This window comes from Somniosus microcephalus, chromosome 8 (assembly GCF_052327205.1).
Source record: "Somniosus microcephalus isolate GS21.2 chromosome 8, FLI_Smic_1.0, whole genome shotgun sequence".
NCBI lineage: Eukaryota > Metazoa > Chordata > Chondrichthyes > Squaliformes > Somniosidae > Somniosus > Somniosus microcephalus.
Genome location: NC_140994.1, coordinates 34,746,548 through 34,763,730, shown reverse-complemented (window position 1 = coordinate 34,763,730; position 17,183 = coordinate 34,746,548).

Below are 17,183 nucleotides of genomic sequence, written 5' to 3'. Positions count from 1 at the left end.
GCGCTAATGTTGAAGGATACGGAGGTTTTCATCTCCGTATCTGACAACAAACACTGTTGCTTAGCAACAGCTTGTAAACACTCGGCCCGTACCTTGGAAGCGTCTCTGAAGCTGTTGCTAAGCTACAGAGATGCTTTCCAGAGCCTGACTGTTGTTTTAAAAAAAAAAAAAAAAAAATGCTAGAAGAAAAAAAACCTAACCAAAACGGCTGCTGATTTCTGCCGTTAGATCGAGGTTTCCAGACATACAACCTCTGGATAAACCAAAGTTTCCTGTACATCACAAAGTGCTAGAGGTCAGTATCTGGAGCTGAGTTTTTTTAATGGTGGTACCCACTTCCAAGGCATTGCAAGATTTTACAGGAGCAGATAATTGAATATTTTTGAAGAGCAAGCGCTGGTGACCTAATAGGAACATTGGCTTTACAGGAATTCCTGATCACAGGAGCGAGAAGTGAGCTGGAGAAAGCAATCTTCATCAGTGTTTTTCAAATTTGATTTAATTTAATTACCAAACTTTTTAGACACAATAACACATTATAAGGAGAATGTCATAATCATAGAAAATGATGCATGGCTCTTTTTGGATGTTTTCCCTCTTTATGATGAAGATGGTGTTTCTACATATACACACAACCAGACCACTGAAGCAGCCTCTCCTGACATATACCTCCCCTTGGTGAGACTTAATCAGTTCTAGACCTGATGTTGATACTCATTCTTCGAAAAAAAAATAAACACTCATTAATCTTTGTCACGTTTAAAACAGCGACTCCTGTTACACTTTGTAAATGTAGCTAGCCTGCAGTTAAATGCTTAAATGTACTCAGTATATGGAATGCCTTTGGTTTAAGATATACACTGGAAGCTCTCGTCAAAAATCATACTGTAGATGAGAAAATTAGTTTTTGATATATTGCAAAATCTGAATTTAAAAGGCTCGGTCTCGAGCACAGGTAGAGCGGCAGGTTTTGCCTCTAAAAGATCAAAACGGTTTACATTTTATTCAGCTGTGTGCCGTGTCATTGGGGAATAAGATATCGCAATCTACTTGCAGGTTAAATATACAGGTAGTCCGACGGTCCGGCACCTTCAGTGGTCCGGCACCGGCCTGGCCCCGAGGGTGCCGGATTACCAGAGTTGTACCTGTAGTACAAAATATGTGGCTCAAGTGTGACATAATTAGTTCTTTCCAGCAAAACTGACCCCGATGATGAAATATAAGTGTTTATCAATCGGAGTAACCTATAGTATTTGAGGCAGAAAGCCATTGAACCATCTTTATTTCCTGTAAGATATCTTTATAATGTAATAACCATGAGTCTTTTCAGATGCCATAAAGTTGTTTATTGAAACCTCTTAAAGTTTTCTGTCAACCACCTGACTGGGTAATTTGTTCCTTATGTTGATTGCTTTATTCCTAAAAAAGATGTTCCATTTTTTTTTATTCACTGATGGGATGTGGGCGTCGCTGGCTAGGCCTGCATTTAGTACCCATCCCTAATTGCCCTTGAGAAGATGGTGGTGAGCTGCCGCCTTGAACCGCTGCAGTCCATATGGTGTAGGTACACCCACAATGCTGTTAGGAAGGGAGTTCCAGGATTTTGGCCCAGCGACAGTGAAGGAACGGCGATACAGGTCCAAGTCAGGATGGTGTGTGGCTTGGAGGGGAACTTGTAGGTGGTGATGTTCCCATGCATCTGCTGCCCTTGTCCTTCTAAGTGGTAGAGGTCGTGGGTTTGGAAGGTGCTGTTGAAGGAGCTTTGGCAAGTTGCTGCAGTGCATCTTGTAGATGGTACACACTGCAGCCACAGTGCGCCAGTGGTGGAGGGAGTGAATGTTGAAGGTGGTGGATGGAGTGCCAATCAAGCGGGCTGCTTTATCCTGAATGGTGTCGAGCTTCTTGAGTGTTGTTGGAGCTGCACTCATCCAGGCAAGTGGAGAGTATTCCATCACACTCCTGACTTGTGCCTTGTAGATGGTGGAAAGGCTTTGGGGAGTCGGGAGGTGAGACACTCGCCGCAGAATTCCTATGTACAGTATTTTAGTTCTCTTTGTCTTGAATATGCACGCCCAGTTCAAGAATTCTCTACACAGCAGAAAAAAAAGTATGTTTCCAATAAATCAACCCTTTCGTAATATTAAACTTCTATCAAATGATTTCTCACACACAACTGATTCTCAGCTCAGTCCTTGAAGTTTTGTCATTCTTGTAATCCTCTGCTGAACTCTCAAATGATGCAATATTCCATCTGGAGTAAAGGGACTAAAATGAAACAGAATTAACATGGTCTTTCTAAGCGGGCTGTGCGGGGTTGGGGGACTATGAGGTTGACAGCCATGGAAGGAAGATCTCCAGAGGAGATGAGGTCAGTGACAGTCTTGGAAACACTGGCTTGATGTTTGGTAGTGGGGTCATGGTCCAGGGGGAGGTAGGAGGAGGTGTCGGAGAGTTGCCGTTCAGCCTCCGCACAGTAGAGGCTGGTTTGCCAAACAACAACAGCACCACCCTTGTCAGCAGGTTTAATGACAATGTTAGGGTTGGATCGGAGAGAATGGAGTGCTGCAAGTTCAGAGGGAGGTAGGTTGGAGTGAGTGAGGGGAGCAGAGAAATTGAGACGTCCGATATCACGCCGGCAGTTAGCAATGAAAAGATCTAGAGAGGGTAAGAGGCCAGAGGAAGGGGTCCAGGTAGAACGAGAATTCTGAAAGTGGGGGGAAGGGGAGACTCTTGGCCAAAGAAGTGGGCACGGAGACGAAGGCAACAGAAAAAGAGCTCGGCATCAGACTGTAACCCCTACCCCTATTTTTTCACATGGCAGCTGTTAATGATTCTGCCATCCCCATTTGCAACATTTAATCTCTCCTGCCTTCCACTTACTTTTGTTCTTTTTTCCCCTCCCCCTTGCCCTGCCTCCGCACCTGCTTAAAACCTGTTACATCTCTCAACTTTTTCCAGTTCTGTCGAAGGGTCACAGACCTGAAACGTTAACTCTGTTTCTCTCTCCACGGATACTGCCTGACCTGCTGAGTGAAAACTTTACTGTTTGTCTTCATGTTTGACTTCATAGAATTTTACAGAATAGACAGAGTCCATTCAGCCCATTGTGACTGTGTGAACTCTCTGCAAGAGCTTTCCGCTTAGTTCCGTTTCCCATGCCCTTTCCCCATACATATAATCCTAGATTGTTGCTATGTTCCCTTCCTGCATCCTTTTTGCAGTCTTTGTCAGGTGTTTGACATTTTCCAGCTGATCTTTATAAAGCTTGTTCACCACTTGAGTTCTTGAACCTTGAACTCTTTCTCCTTTTCTTTAATGCCTTTCTCAACTTTCCTAGTCAGCCAGGGTGGTTTTCTCATTTTGTTTTCCTCTCTGTGACCTTTCATCAAAACTCAATGCTACCTGACCACCTGAATGTTTTCAGTCTTTTCTGTTTATATTTCAGATTTCCAGCATTTGCACTTTTGGTGACTGTTGGCATTGCTATTTTCAATCAAATCAGGTGGTGTTTCTCAAATTGGGGTCTGTAGAGACGTTCCGGGGGGGGGGGGGGGGGGCTGTAAAATAATCTGAAGATTAAGAGTAAGATTCGGAGATATCCACAGTTAACACCTCCAAAGGATAATCATCTGGAGGCAGATCTGAATATGCAAATCTGAATACCCATCTCCTTCAAGTCAAAGGGCCAGTCTGGATCTGTAGGTTCCACCGCAATCCAGTAGCAAGTCTTTTCACTGTATCAAGAAAATCAGTTTACCGGCTTTTATCTAGCTAAACAAAAGAATGACCACAGGAAGTGTCTTGTTTTGCACACTTTGTACAAAAATAATAAATTGCAGGACAACGGAGTATTACAGTTTAACTCTTTTAATAAGCATTAGGTCTGATGATCTTACTCATACAGCACAGTGGGGAAAAAGATGGCGTTAGGACCCCTAGCCTGGGTCTTCAAAACAGTAGTAGTCCTTACAGATGCCTGCAGGCCAATGACAACTCAGCATGTGATCACATGTGAATATAATAGGTATTCCTTACAAATGCCTGTGGGCCAATGATAATTCAATATGCAAATGTTACATCCCCTTTTAAAAGAAAAATGTTATGCATTACTTTTAGACCTTCTACATAATGTTCTCGGTAGCATAAACATATAAGTAAACTCAGCATTTAACTAGCACTGAAAACATCTCAACGTTTCAATAACGATGTACAGTTTTTTTTTTAGGGCAGCGATCCACCTACCCCCTTTGACAGTTCACAAGTCAAGGATAACTCTAGGCTTGACCTCTCGTCCTGACCTTGTGTGGTATGAAACTGAGCATGCTCCTGAATCGGTCACTAATTCAGGTTCAGGTAAGTATGATGTGTTTTGTGTATTGCTCTGTTCATCACACTCTGTTGAACTGATCCTCTCGCCGGAATGACGGTGTTGTTCCTTGGTGTTCAGGAGGTGCCTGCGACTGCGGCGGTACACCTGTCCTTCTGGGGTGCGGACGTGATACGATCGCTCAGTGTCAGCTGGCTGGATGACGACTGCTGGCTTCCAGTAGTCATGCTCCTGGATTCTGACGGATTCTCCATTGTGCAGCGGTGGCAGTAGTCTAGCTGACCTGTCATAGTATCTCTTTTGGTGTTGCTGTCTCTGTACACATTTTGCATGCATTTGCTTGGAGCTGACGACCTCTGGCTGCAGCTGCTGGTTGGTGCTTGGAAGGATTGCGTGAAGTCTGCGGCTCATCAACAGCTGTGCTGGTGACTTGAAGTTGTCAACCGGAGTGTTGCGGTACTCAAGGAGACTGATGTAGGGGTCTCTTTTGTCCGCTTTGGCTTTGTCCATGAGTGTTTTTGCAATCTGGACAGTTTTTTCAGCAAGGCCATTACTTTGAGGGTAATGTGGGCTTGATGTGACATGTGTGAAATTCCATGCCTTGGCAAACGACTCGAACTCTTGATTTGTATTGGGGGCCATTGTCTGAGACTAAAGTCTCTACCATGCCATGCCTGGCAAAGGCTGCCTTTAGCTTGTGGATCACAGCTGCAGATGTGGTGCTGTGAAGCTTGTCCAGTTCAAAAAATCTGCTGTAGTAATCAACAGTCACTATGTAGTCCTCGTTGTTCCATGTGAACAGATCCATTGCCGCGACCTGCCAGGGCCTGTCTGGGATACGGCGAGGTATCATGGGCTCTTTGACATTTGATGGGCAGCATTCTAGATAACTGGAACATTTTCCGACAATGTCCTCAATGTGTTTGCACATTCCAGGCCAAAACATAATGTCTCGTGCTCTTTGTTTGCATTTTTCCATGCCCATATGTCCAGCATGAATTTTTGTCAACATCTCTGAGACTGGTAGGAATGATGATTTTCCCCCCTTTGAAGACGATTCTGTTGATTTGTGACAGTTCATCTCTGTGGTTCCAGAATTCAGATATGCTCTGAGGGCATTTCCTCCTTTCCTCAGGCCATCCTTCATGTATGACTTTGCTCAACAGTGTGAGTTGTGCATCTTTCTCTGTTCCTGCTCAGATCTCCTTCAGTTTTGAGTCACTCACAGGTAAGCTGTTGTACACCATGTGCACCTGCACATCCATGCCTTCACTGAGGCTGCTGTCCTGGTAGCTAAGAGACTTTCTGGAGAGCGTGTCTGCGACAGGAATGTCTTTGCCTGGACGGTGAATGATTGTGAAGTCGTACTTCTGTAGCTGAAGGATCATTCTCTGTAGCCTTGGTGGGGCTGCGGCTAGTGGTTTCCTCATGATTGACTCGAGGGGCTTGTGGTCGGATTCCACAATGACTTGTCGGCCATAGACGTACTGGTGGAAACGCTTACATCCAAACAGAATTGCATATAGCTCTTTCTCAATTTGAGCATAGTTGATTTCACTGTCTGTGAGCGATCTGGAAGCGTAGCCGATGGGCTTTCCTTCTTGCAGTAATACTGCGCCTAGTCCGTACTTTGATGCGTCCACTTGTAGTCTGAGCTCTTTGTTGGGGTCAAAGTAGGCAAGAACTGGTCCTGGTTCTCTGGTGATTAGGTCTTTCATTTTCTGAAATGCTGTGTCATGTTGTTTGTCCCACAGGAACTCATTGGGTTGTTTGAGCAACTGACGCATGGGTGCGTTGATTTCGGGGGGCTCGGGGCAAACTTGGCTAAGTAGTTAACCATGCCTAGTACTGTCTCTAGCTCTGCGTGGTTCTTCGGCGGCTCCATCTTCTTGATGGCGGAGATTTTCTCTGGATCCGGCTTAATGCCATCAGTTGAGAGGCGATGCCTGAAATAACTGATCTCGGTGGATCCGATTATGCTTTTCTCAGGGTTGAGCCAGATACCTTTCTCCCGTGATCTTTGTAGCATCGCACTGAGGTTCCTGTCATGTTCCTCTCTATTCCTGCCATAGATGAGGATGTCACCTACGATTGCGACTACTCCATCGAGGCCTTCATAGGTTTCATCGATCTTCCGCTGGAATTCATCCTGAGCTGAGATAAGACCAAATGGTAAACGCAGAAATCGGTAGCGTCCAAATGGTGTGTTGAATGTTGTTAGCTTAGATGACTCTTCCGTGAGCTTGATAGTCCAGTATCCCGATCGTGCGTCCATTACACTGAAGTAACGTGCTCCCACTAGCTTGGGTGTGATGTCATCTAGTGTTGGTAGAGGGTAGTGAGGGCGTTTGATAGCCTTGTTCAAATCTCTGGGATCGAGACAGACTCTGAGCTTGCCTGTATGTGGTTTCTCAACCACTACTAACGCGTTGACCCACTCTGTCCGTTCTGTTTCCCGGACGATGATTTCTGTATTCTCCATGCTCTGCAGCTCCTCCTTCAGGTGACTACATAGAGCAAGGGGTATCCTTCTCGGTGGGCAAACCACAGGGGTTGCTGCTGGGTCAAGGTGAATAGTGCAATCACCTGGGAATAGTCTGATTCCTTTGAAAATGTCAGCAAACTCCTCCATGACTGTCTGCTTCTCAACTGGTGCTGTCAATGATAGCACTAGCTTGACGAGGTCCATGTCTAAACATGCTTTTAGACCTAGCACTGGAGGTGCTCGAGTGTCAACAATGTAAAAGTCCAACATCATGTCGCTTTCTTTGTACTTGCATTTCATCACGCATTTGCCTTTTACAATGAGCTGTTCACCCCCATAGCTAGTCAGTCTGCGTGAGGTGGGCTGTAGCTCACACTCATCCTTCAAGCTGTGATACTCAGAGGAATTACATTAACCTGAGCTCCAGTGTCTAGTTTAAACCTAAGCTCTGTGCCCTGTTTTCCTATCTCAATATCGGCAAAGGCTTGCTCAGTCTCTGAAATCTGTTTTTTCTGTGACACAGAATCAATAAACAGTTCCTCTGCATTTGGCTTGCTATCTGGCATTTGGCTGTCACTCACTGTGTGTACTGCTATTCAGAAAACAGTCCTGCAAACTTTAGCAAAGTGGTTCCGTTTACCACATTTAGCACATTGCCTTCCTTTGGCAGGGCATTGCTCCTTTTCCCCGTGCATCTTGTTTCCACAATATCCACAGTTTTTGAAGTGTTTTATGTCTGTGTCGCTCATTTTTAGAACTCTCTCTGTTCTTTCTGTTCTGAAACACGCTCTCTGGGCGGTGTTCTTTGGTGTGTGTCTATTAACTGCGTGCACTGTCTGTTCACTTGAGCTGCTCATGGTGCCGGTTATGGTTTTTAACTCTGCTTGGGCTATCGTACGATCTAGCTATGTCCATAGCTTTGTCCAGCGTTAGCCCGGACCCAACATTCAAAAGTTCCTCTCTCACTTTAGCTGAATGTATTCCAAACATGATGCGGTCTTTGACCATCTCATCTTTATCTTCTGCATACTCACAGTCTTTTAGCAGTAGTTTTAACTCAGTCACGAACTGTTCAAACAACTCACTAGCTCCTTGTACTTTCTCCTGAAACTTGTACCTAGCGAATATCGTATTTGTCTTGGGCATCACATATGATTCAAAACAGTCAAAATAACTTTTCAGTACCTTTGCTTCATCCGTGGTGAGAGACCATGTGTTAAAAATGTCTCTCCCTTTTTCTCCAATCCACAGGAGTAGGTAGCTGCATCTTTCTTCCTCCCCTTTGCTTTTCAGTGGACCCGAGAACATCAACTCCACGCGTTGCTTGAACTTGCGCCATTCTCTAGGTAAGTTCAAAGATCCCCAATCGATTCGAGGCAAGGGAGCTCCAACGATGTCCATTTCAAATCCCTGTTCTGACACCATGTCTTGTTTTGCACACTTTGTACAAAAATAATAACTTGCAGGACAACGGAGTATTACAGTTTAACTCCTTTAATAAGCATTAGGTCTGATGATCTTACTCATACAGCACAGTGGGGAAAAAGATGGCGTTAGGACCCCTAGCCTGGGTCTTCAAAACAATAGTAGTCCTTACAGATGCCTGCATGCCAATGACAACTCAGCATGTGATCACATGTGAATATAATAGGTATTCCTTACAGATGCCTGCGGGCCAATGATAATTCAGTATGCAAATGTTACAGGAAGTGGTCCAGAGTAAGCCAAAGAGCGGTGGCCAGAGGTGGGCTTGGTGCGAAGTGGGAGCGGAGTGAGGCAGTCACGTGTGCTGCTCAGATTGTGCACGCATGGAGGAGCACTGAGAGCGGCACGAAGATCAGCCGGTAAATAAAATCAAACAATCTGCCCTTTCAGCTCACAACAACGTTTAATGAAGATAGAAAACTCTACACACCGCATATGGACGTCACTAACCTTATCACATTTAATGTTGGCATTTTCAACTCGTTAATCTCAATCCTATTTTTGGATTAGCAGTTTTGGCCCATCGTACTGGTCAATTAGCACCAAACCCAGGAAAATAAAACTATTTCACCATCAAATAGTCCAATGAGGATTAATCCAAAGCCGATCCACAGACACTCTTAAAAAAGTTGATTGGTGAATAAATTACTTAAAAATGGAAAAGTATTTGAAATATCTGTGTTCTTAAAAGCATTATTAAAGCACGCTTTACATGCAGCACTGTTGTATTATAATTAATGTTTAGATGGGGGAGGAGGGGGGGTCCTTGATTACTAATCCATTTGAAAAGAGGTCCTCCAACCAAAATAGTTTGAGAACCACTGCCCTAAGGGAATCCTGTTCTACTTTGTTTGGAGGAAGAGGAGAAGCAAAGGAATACACCCGATGTGGACAGGTCACACCCGCTGTTAACCTCCCCCCCCCCCCCCCCCCCCCATTTTGGACCTACAGGTAAAGATGTACTCACTTGGACTTGTCAGAGGAACCCTGTCTTCATAGACTGCAATTCACAAGAATGGCAATAGCTCAGTTGTATTGCATGCTGGAATGGGAAGTCCAGCAAAACACCTCCCAGCACTGTCAGGGTCATCACAACACTAAACCTTTTTGCTTTAGACTCATTCCAGAGTACCACTAGAGACATAAGCACCATCAGTCAATTTTCAGCTCGCAGATGGAATTTTCAAGTCACTGGTGCCTTGTTCACCACAGAGAACTGGCAAAAGCACGAAAGGATGCGACAGCTTTTTTTTCCAAATCGCAGGATTCCCCAAACCACTCCATTGATGGTTTCCATTTTGCCTTATGGACTCCAGCACACAACCGTTACACCTTCATGAAACGCAAAGGCTAACACGCCATGAATGTTCAGCTTGTTTGTAAGGATCGGCACAGGAGCATGAATGATACTATATCGTTAGGTGATGTGGGCTATAACCTACTGCTCCCCTTGTGGCAGACATAAATAAGGATGCTATATATCATCGGCAGCCTCTTGGGAGTGAGAGAGAACTGTACTTTCTTGAGGGAGTATTTGTGGAGGTAAAAGTGTGTTGACACTGGAGTCTACATGATGCTGGCCATGTTTGGCGCAATGAGCTGTGGCTTTGGTTCCTGGGATGCACCTAGTGAAATCTAAAACGGACGTAGTTCGTCAAGGCAACATTAACACAACACAATGAATCATGATATTGTACTTGCATGTCTGCTTTGGGAGCATTGAATGAGTGAGTAGGGAAGAGCTCGAGAAGGAAAGTACTAACCGTGATCTGGTGATTGGTCTCTGACTTCTCCATCAGTAACATTGCCCTATGCTGTCCACTCAGTAACTTGAAGTTAGTGTGGCCCTCTCCAGTTTGTATCTATTCCCTCCTATTATGCGCAGCCTTCGCCTGCAAACAGAGTAGCTGAGGTGCAAAGTGGAAATTGCCATAGAGACATACACAAGTACGGCTGTGATAGCGTGCATGCATCATGTAGCTGCATTGTTTACAGTGAATCCTTTTAAGAGTGACAGACTGAAACTTGAAACCAATTCTGGATATCTTGGCTAGGCCGGCACTCGACCAACCAGACGATTGATATTAATGTTATACCCACCTCCCAATCTGTGCATGAACCCCAAAATTGATGTTCATGAGCCTAAGGTCCTCCATTAAAGATTTCTAGCTCACTCCTACTACCTTCATCATTACTTTCTCCACATCATTTGCATCAGCGTACAGCACTCCTCTTCTGAACTGGTCTCCCACTCTTGGCAAGAAATATGCAGTCCTATTTTCCTTTTCATATCTACCCTTGTAACAGTGGAATCTAACACAACTATTTTACTTGGCTTTGTCCCATCCTTACACTGGCTCCAACATTAAATTTCCCTAATCTCATCAGCAAATTTAGAAACAAGTTCTTGATGTTGGAAATTTACTCCAGCAATCTACAAATGCTAAGGCAGAATTTTCGCTATCTGCAATCTGTCTACACTCTGATGGGGCTAGCTCAGCTTTTGAAGTTTATTGGAAGCACGTAATCATTTTGAAGTAACTAGACCAGCTTGTAGCCAGCGGCATTAACATAGAGCTGTACTGTGATGGGTAAAGTCGCCTCAAGAAATACTGGTTGTAACTGAAGTCTGATTTGGGGAGGGGTGCTATTCAATTGAACCCTCAATGTTTACCTGAATAACAAATATTTCATTAAATTTCTCACGTGGTACTTGGTTGCTCTTTAAAATCAACATAGTGAGGGTCATCTATTTTGTGTCCAATTGTATTCATAAAGCTTATGTTTCTCCTCCACCCCAACCTACACAAAGCTACACCTCTCACTAAACTTGTGATACTTCCTGTTACTGATCTTTCGGCTCCTTTTTCAAAATAATTGCATTCTTGGTGATAAGACCTTTAACAATGGGGGCTTCTCCAAAGAGGCATTATTAGGACCTGTCTGGCTATTAGTGTGTTGGCCCCACCTTATTTTATACAGACGAGGCAAGCTCCTGGCATGTCTGGGCCTGGTGTTGGCAACGCGGGCTCCTTACAATGGGTGATTTTGAAAGGATGCAGCAACTTAAAGGTAAATAGCCGAATATGGGAATAAAAACGTTTGTAGCCTTGGAAAAGGCTGCTAATATTGTTCATGTATATTTCAGCCTTTACAAAGGGTGTTCGGACAGCAAACAGGCCTGGCAAATCTCAGTGACTGGCACAACAAATGTAGAAGTAAGAAATCGAGCGTGTGGCCCTGGGACTTAATCAGACTCTGGTTTCCTCTTAATGGTCTTGCTGGGAATGTTCTTTTGTGTCTGGGAATGTGTTCCAGTTGAGGAAATAGTATATAGTCAATTAAATGGTTTTCACAAAACAGTGTATTGATGGATTTATGTTATAAATTGAATTGAATTGATGCTTTTGAAAAAAGACTGATTGCCTAGATAATTTATGGTGATCAATATGCTCATGGCCATTAAGCAACATATTCCCAAGGTAAGAATATCTCTTTTTGAGGATCTAGTTGTTTTCTGAAGTCACAATTTCCCCCCTACTATGGGAGTCTGATCTTGTATAACACTGATCTGAACTTCATTGCATTGCATAGCTCACTATCAATCGTTCGTAAAGCAACCAGCAACTGTTAAATGAAGAAGTTTTTGAATTACATTTTTATTTCCAAGGAAGAAGCTTGGTGCAGTGCAAGTTGTTTTCAAGCAAAATTGTTTGCTCTTAATTAAAAGTCGGTACGTGAACAAGATTTGCTCATAAACATAATAGCCTCTTTTAACAATTTCTTATGTTCTCAAACAGGGTAGCTTTTAATTGGGATTTAAAAATAAACTAGCCACTAAACAGCAGCCCTTTAAATTCCAGTACGTAGTAGTTTATGACAAGCATGATAGCTATCACAATGCAACAACTGGTGTGTTTAATACTACTTGTAAAGCTGACATACACCAGAGCCACTGTTGAGGTCTCATTTGGAAAATATATTGCAGTGTTGAGCGCCCCCTGCTGGTTAGTTTCAGTTAAGGTCGCACTGTATTCAGGTCTCGAGTGCATTACTGCATCTTGTACCTTGTACCATCACTATGAACATTGCGATTTGATTTTAGGCTGTTCATGGGTTTCATATATTCAAAATAGCTGAAATGTAGAACTCTCGTCAATATAGGCTTTGGCTGGTTCTTTGTAAAATAATTTGTAAAAGTTGTTCCTTGCTTTGGTCGTGGCTGCCCTTTAATCTTTTTTGAGGGTGAAATTGGGTGCCTTTGCACCTCCTGTTAGTGCCCCCTGGGGGTGCTAATGGGGCGCAAATGGCTTTGTGACCGGGCGCGGCGCTGACATCAGCTCCCGCCATATTCGGCAGGAGTTTTGCGGTGGCACTACGGCGTTGCGCTCCGATCTGCTTCGCCCCGAGATCGTGACATCATAGCCGTGCGCATCGCCTGGTAGCGCCCCCGACCCAACATTGACTTCCACTCCCTGCAGCAGCGCCGGGCGAAAACACCGACAGCTGCAGGAGGCATGCATCGGGTGGCCGGCCGCTTCGGGGGCGATGATTAAAGGTGAGGTGACCGAGGTAAGTGGAAAAAAAACGTACCTTTCCTGTTCTAGTTTTTTTCGCCGGTTCCTGCCCGTGATCGATCAGCCCCGTACTCTGCTTGAGTGCTGGGCTGATCGCGTGGGATCGCAGCTGCCTTGGTGGTCCAGGTAGGTACTTTTTAATTGCAGAGCCTACAGCAATGGCCCTTCCCTTTAAGGAAGGGAAGGAGGCCTAGAAATTCAGTTGCCTTAGCGCCGTTTTTGAGGCGCTAGAGGGACTAGCGCCAGAGTTATGGCCAGTTTAAAAATTCCCTGGGGCCCTAAATCGGCGTTGCGCCGGTAGCGCTGCGCCGGCACCGATGACGTCATCGGTGTGTGCAGCGTCCCGGTTGCCGTGGTAACCCACCCGAACTCCGAAATTGAGTTGCGGCCGCCTCGCCCGTGGCAGCCGCAAGCAACGTTCTGGCAGAGGTGCCTTACTCCAGTTTGCGCCGGCGCATTAAAGGCCCCGCGGCGGCTGGCCACTTTCCCGCCGGCCGCCTGCCCGCAGCTCCCTCCCTGGACTTCTCCCCCCCCCCCCCCCCCCCCGGAACAGATGCAAGCCCGGCACTTGTCCGAGGTGCCGGGCTCATTTTTAAGATGATTTGCGCGGGCTGCGGCCGGGTGCAGGCAGCTCCTCCTTAACGGGAGGAGGAGGCCTGCACGTCCCCAGCCTGCCACATCGCATCGGGTGCCGCAGCGCCGGAATTGCGGTGCGAAACGGCAGTTAGCGCCGATGTACCGCCGCAAAGACCCTTCAGTAGCGCCGGCAGCCGTTTGGGCGCGGCGCCACTGAATTTTTGGCGCGCGCAGGGGACTTAGCGCCGGCACTAACTTCCGGCGCTAAAGCCCTGGCTAAGCCAAAACCCAATTTCTAGGCCGGAGACTTTGAACGCGGCAGCGTTGCACGGCCCAGTGTGCAGCGCTGCTGAAGTCTGCGCCCCGCTCTCTGATGTTAGCGCCTTAAGAAGGAAGCGGAGCACTTGATTTAGTGCTCCACTTCCCCCTTTGGGGCGCTAAATCTCAATTTTGCGGTCCGGGCGCTAAAGTTAGTGCCCAGGTGATGTTAGCGCCTCAAAATGGCTAATACCGAATTTTTTCCCCTTTGACTGGGAGCTACCTACTAAGCAAGACAATAGAGTCAAAGATTTGGGTGTTATTTAAAATATACATTTACTCATTGTAATGGATAATTGAAAGTCCCCAAATTTTGGCTCTACATGTATGTTCCAGCATGGGAATGAAGACAACTACAAAACAAAAATATAAATTGAATTGAACCTACCTTGGGTTGTGAGGTTGATCTATGTCAGATAGAAGGAGATAGGTACTAGGGGGAACTAGGGTGGAGCACTATAAGGCACAGAACATAGGCCATTCCTTAGAGCGAGGCTTGGAAGTTGGAAGTAAGAGTCAGACTGCTTCTTGCTTTATTTCTTTTGGAAAATCTCTTTATTCAGTGTGTTTCCTGTGTCTCAGCATTTGCCATTTCACAGAGAGATTGCCATCCCAGTGCCACCTGAGAAAAGCAAGGCAGCCAAGAGGAGGACCATCAACTTCTTCGAAGAAGAACTGCAGGGTTGATGAAGCAAATGGCCTTTTCTCGTTCAATGTTTTTTTACGCGATAACACCAGGTGAACTATTCCAAGCAGCGTTGTGTGGCCCGTGCCACTCCGAACAACACCATCAGCATCTGTATGTAATCCTTAGATAAGCATCTTTGTTTTCATTCAGACCACGGAGTAATCTTCTGGATAATTGCTTTTACAGATGGTTTCATAGTCGTATATTGGAGTGCTAGGTGGAGTGGTGTCACCTCACATTGTTGGTTCCCCATCTCAGAAGCAGATGACAAATAAAAACTAGGTGATTCCCTGGAGGGAGGGTGGAAAGATTGAGGGGAGAAACCACTGCGAGTTGTTCTTAAACATCTCACAACAGCATACTTGAAGGGACTGGCAGAGTTTCTTCTCTGCCCTCTCTCCTGGGAATAGGGTGTACATTTTTGTTTCAGGTCCCACTGCAGAACTCGAGCACATAAACTACACTGACTATACGATAGTATTTGACTGTTGCACAGTCAGAGGTGCTGGCTTCAAATCAGATGTTAAATCGAGGTCCTATCTGCCTGTGTCTGAGGTCCTGATCTTAAAGATTCCATGGCACTATTTAAAGAAGAGCAAAGAGTTTTCCTGGTATCTTGGCCAATGTTCCTCCCTCAACCAACATCATCATGAACAGGCTAGCTGGTCATTCATCTAGCTGCTGTTTGATCTTGTTGTATGCAAATTGGCCCTCACATTTACCTACATAAAGTAATTACAGGAAACTCTTTTTTATCCGGCACCAACGAGACCGGCGTGGTGCCGGTTTATCAAAAAGCCTGGATTACAGAGAGGTATAGTAAAAGGTACCAGAGCTCCGTACATAGCAACAAATCCAGGCTTCCTGTTGCTTAGCAACAAGGTGCAAGAACTCCAGCCACAAGATCCAAGCGTCCCTGTTGCTTAGCAACAGGTGCAGGAACCCAGCCACAGATCCAGGAACAGCCACTAATATGAAGTAAAACTTACCTGAACCTACTCCTGAATTTTGCCGGTTAACAGAGATTTCCGGTTAGGTGCCGGTAAATCGAGAGTTTCCTGTAATTGTATGTGCACCATTTAGGATATTTGAGAGATATGATAAGGTACCAAAAATATTCAAGTCTTTTCAAATTACTTTTTAAAAAGAAGGGTAATTATTTTTATAATAAAACAATTACAATATAAATCTTGTGTTCATTTAATAACTTATAGCCAAATAAAACGGTTATATTTTATAGAATCATAGAATGGTTACAGCATGAAAGGAGGCCATTCGGCCCGTCGAGCCCGTGCCAGCTCTCTGCAAGTGTACTTCAGCTCGTCCCACTCCCCGCCCTTTCCACGTAGCCCTGCAATTTCTTTCCCTTCATGTACTTATCCAATTCCCTTTTGTACAGTATATCTCTAAAAGAATTAAATGCAAAAAATTACTTCGAGGGACATTTCTGCAATCCAATCAGTGCCGAGTTGTCAGCTTTAATTCAAATGGTGAAACTAATATACTAGGTTATTGTAGGCCTTTGTGCCTATAATTGCTTTGTATACTAATCTACCAGACCAAATGTAAACACAGAATATAATTATAGCTCTGGTGAATGGAATTTGCCCTAGCTACCATATTTAAAGATCAACTAAGATGCTTCCTTAACAATAGTTGGTGAGGTTGCCTCGATCACACCCCAGGTCTTAATTTTACAAAAATGAACCTAACTGTGAAGCATCACCTTATAACATTTGTAAAGCAGATGGAGTGTGGATAACATTTACATTAATAGATGTAGTAAGTTGATCAGAGATCTTTGTTTTGGCTAGAACCTTCCTAGTTTAGTTAGATTCTTCTGCTGCCCAGATAATGCACTTAGAACCATGAATGTTGAAAGCACAGAAAGGAGGCCATTTGTCCCTTTTTATCGGTGCTGGCTCTTTGCTACAGCAATCCAAAACTAATCCTACCATCCTGCTCTTTCCTGAGAGACCTGTGTCTTCCTTTGCTCCAAATATTTACCCACTTTTCCCTTAAAAGAAAAAAGTTCTCCAACGTAGTTTCAAAATAATTTACCTGCAACCTAAAGATGGCCATCGCTTTCTGAACATGAAGAAAAGTTGGAGAGGGCATTAGTTTCATGTTGGTAGACTGTCAAGTGAAATAGTTCTTCCCCAAGCCCTAGGAATTTGTCTTCAAACGATTTTTCAGATTGTCTTTCTCCTGCTGCTGAAGATGCATTTACGGTACAACTTTAGTTTTCACTTCAATTGACATTAAAGTTATAGTTCAAATCCAGAGTCAGGCACTGACCTAACTCCAGAACAAAGTCATATGCGAGTCCCAGGAGGAGATAGTATCACATTGCTTCAGTTTGACACTGTATGGAGTCCAACTCTAATGAGATGTCAAACTGGGTGTAAAGGCCCAGGGCGGTCCTTTGGACCTTTGAACACTTTTTAAACCAACCTGCAATTAATTTAACTCTTTAGACAATGCAGACACTGCCACCTGCACTGTCTAAACATTTAAAATTTAACTGTTAGGTGAGGAGTTCTGTGCATTTGTGCAAGAATGCATACACGGAGTTCCCGTCTGGGCAGCAGAACTTGAGTTTTAGCCAGACAAGGTAAATGGAGTACTGTGCTGCCTGGCTGAAAACCAAACAGCAGCTGCTATCTGAAACTAGTCTAAATACATCCTTAAGCTGGTATGTCCCAGCTTTGCACGTTTGCAAATGAG